This window comes from Humulus lupulus, chromosome 3, assembly GCF_963169125.1.
Source record: "Humulus lupulus chromosome 3, drHumLupu1.1, whole genome shotgun sequence".
Classification (NCBI taxonomy): domain Eukaryota; kingdom Viridiplantae; phylum Streptophyta; class Magnoliopsida; order Rosales; family Cannabaceae; genus Humulus; species Humulus lupulus.
In genome coordinates, this window is record NC_084795.1 from 211,989,358 (window position 1) to 211,993,018 (window position 3,661).

Consider the following 3,661-nt stretch of genomic DNA (forward strand, 5'->3'; position numbering starts at 1 on the left):
TTCTGGGGGTAACTGGTTACCTTCATGTTTTGATGTGTGTGTATATTTCTGGGTTCTTTATGGTAACTAGTTACCTATGTTACTAAAATCATAATTACTTCTTCTTCCTTTTTTAATGAAGTGTTCTTCCACTTTTTCATTCAAATTTGATGTTTATTTTCATATTTAATATGAGTAATTCATCACACATCTTATGGTAAATGGTTACCCATCTTATGACGGAAGGTTACTCCTGTTAGAGTAACTGCTTACTCCTCCTGGTAAATGTTATTTAACCTAGCTCTAGGATTTTTTTTACATAATTGTCAAATATCATTCAAATAACTGCTATCTTATCCAAAATTTGAAAAAACAAACGTACAAAATAAAAAAAAAAAGGAAAAACAAGTTTATAATAAATAAAAAATAACAAACACAATTAATATTACAAAAAAAATTGCGAAACAACCAAAGAAAAATTTAATATAAAATTAGTTACATAAAAATAATATAAAAAAACAAATAAGCTAAAATCATAATAATAAAATTAGAAACACACCCTTCCAAATTAATAAAACTTGATTAAGAGTAAAACAATGACATAAACTAACTTTTATACAAAATATGGGAAAATAAACCTATAAAAGTGAAAATTCTTAAGAAAAGCCATATTTTTGCACATTCTATTAAAAATCTCATATAAAATGTAATATCCTTTATTTAAAACTTTTGCTTAAAATTTCACAAAAGTTTGAGACAATGTTGAAATAAATTTATCAGTTTTCATACAAAAACAATACCAAAGTAAATATCAAGTAATTATATATATGTTTGTGGATACTCAAAATTCCATGCTTGTAAAAGATCCAAAGCACGTGCTAAGGTCCCATAAATGCCCAAGTACATACCCCTGCCTCTGCAAGGCGCCTTGCACCACCATCGTCCCGCGAGGCCCCTTATTCCCTCGCCTCGCGCACATGGGTCACTGCCGCAAGGAGACAAGCGTCTCGTGGCCCCCAAGACGCCTCGCACCACTCTCGCCTCGTGCACCAGCCGCGCCGAGGGTCTCGCGTAGCGGCTGTGCCGTGGGTCTTGTGGTGTCCTCGCCTCGTGCACATGGGTCACTGCCGCCAGGAGACAAGCGTCTCGTGGCCCCCAAGACGCCTCGCACCACCTTCGCCTCGCGAGGCCCTTATGCCCGCGCCTCGCGCACCAGCCGCACCGAGGGTCTCGTGGCCTTTCCTCGCGCATCGGCCGTGCGCCTGGGTCTCGTGGTGGCCACGCCTCGCACACTAGCCACGTCCTTAGGGGCCTCGTGAGAGACGGCCTCGCCACAACCTCGTCCTTATGGGCCTCACGAGAGACGGCCTCGCCACAACCTCGTCCTTATGGGCCTCGCGAGAGACGACCTCGCCACAACCTCATCCTTAGGGGCCTCGTGAGGCATGGCCTCCACTAAGCATCCCGCGGCCTTAGGGGTCTCGCGAGAAACAGCCTCGCCACACCCTCGTCCTTAGGGGCCTTGTGAGAGAAGGCCTCGCCACAGCCTCGTCCTTAGGGGCCTCGCAAGACATGGCCTCCCTGAGGCATCTCGCGCCGCATACGTAGTAGGCCTTGTTGAAGAGGCATTATCTCTCTCTTTGAGATAAGCGCCACCAACGGAGCACCATTCTCTCTGTGGGCCTCACAAGAAGTAAAATCAAGGACCTCTTTAACACACGATTAAGGAAGGATAGGGGAAGCCTCATAGCAATTCGACGCAAAGTCAGAAGAAGTACGGAGCGCACTTACAAACTAACAGGAATTAGAGTACGGACACAAGGCCCACGCTAGACAAGTAGTGGTCATACAAGTGAGGTACCTGTTATGGTCCTCACCAGCCCATCTCTGACACTAGTGCTGGGCGAGAAGTGGAGGCACGATCGAGTACTAAAGTGGAGGTGCCCCCGCAGGCTCTGACCATGTACTAGAGCCGACACCACTACACCTAATACCACTCCCCTGACAATGTACTCGTATAGGATCTGGTCCCCTGGGACCACAATGTATCAGGGCCATTAGAGCCCACTATAAAGGGAACCTCACTTCATCATAGAAGAGGGGTTGGAAAAACATTATAGCTTTATACCAAGAGAAATACAAGTTCTTTTCTTCATTTTCTTTCCGCAACTATTTTTTAAGTTTCTTATTAGGTCCGTGAAGTTTTTCATTTTTAAGCTATATACTTTGATTTTTTCTAACTTAACTTCGTTGACGAGCTCTTACCGTCAACAGTTTGGCGCCGTCTGTGGGAAGGATAAGTGCCAAGACACTATTCTTCCATTGATTCCGGCAGGGAAGAAATGCCAAGACGTTCTAAACGACTAAGAGACCCACGAGAGGTGGAGGTCCACCTTGACGGAGATCAGCTGAAAGCCTCCATGAAGAATCCTCCTCCACCCTAAACTATGGATGCCCCAAAGGTGCCCAGGGTTCACGAAGATGAAAGGGAGGCCTCATCCCCGGCCGTCCCACCTGATGAGAATCGTCCAAGGTCAATAGCTGCCCCTGCGAGAGATGCTGATGAGTTCCCGCCCCCAAGGCCGTCGTAGGTGCCAAACTCTAGCCGGCAAGATCCGGACCCATCGATGCGCAGGCATGACAAGCATCCCCGAGTCCATTCCGTGAGCTCAAGTTCTAGATCTCGAATTTATGAAGAGGAGATACGCAAACTGCACCGTAAGAACCAAAGGCTAGAAACCACCTTAGAGAACATGCAAGAGGTGTTGAGTGACCTGCTACAAGGGAAATCAAACATGTCTCTCCCTAGGAAAAAAGAGAGAGGTCAAGAGGGGGCAGAAACCACAGTCCAAGTGGATGATGGGAGGACTCGACTCTCCACCAGTAATACCCCCAGGACAAAGCAACGCAAACGTCCTGGACCACCGAAGCAACCCCAGAGGCCAGAGCAGAAGAACAACGCTGACCTTCGTAATGAAGTCAAAGTCACTTCAAGGAAAACACCATCAGACTTACGGGAATAGCTCAACAAGAGAAGGGCGGATAAAAGGACTACACCTCCTATGGCGCCTCGGGAAGACAAAGGAAAGGGAAACGCTAACCTGTCCACGTTGAGAGACTCCTTGAACAAGAGGAGACAAGACCTCGACTCAGAAATGAGGAGCCTTTAGAGCAAGATAGTCACCGCATCTAGGGGACAAGCCGTCGATGACGAGTTCGACCATGAATTTCCCTTCACTAAGGAAATCAAAGCCATTCGGCTCCCAGCCAACTTCAAGGAACCTCATATGACCCCATATGAAGGAAATACGGATCCTAAGTACCATCTGGACGCATTTAACGATCTAATGAAGTTAAGGGGGATTAGTAGCGGGGCCAGATGCCATTGCTTTGCTGTCACATTGAAAAGACTTGTGTACAAATGGTTAAAAAATGAGAGTCTAAAGAGCTACATCTACAGGTTCAATATGGAGGCAACCAAGGTAGGGAGCTTGACCCGTAGAGAGCTAAAAATGGCCATCACGGCTGGAGTACACCCTGGAAGTAAGTTATGAAATAACATGCTCAAGAGAGAGGTCACAGATTTGGACGATTTCTACGAGCGAGCATTGATATACATTCATGTAGAGGATGGTCACGAGAGCCTTAAGGCCGGAAAAGACCGGTCCCCACCAAAACCCTC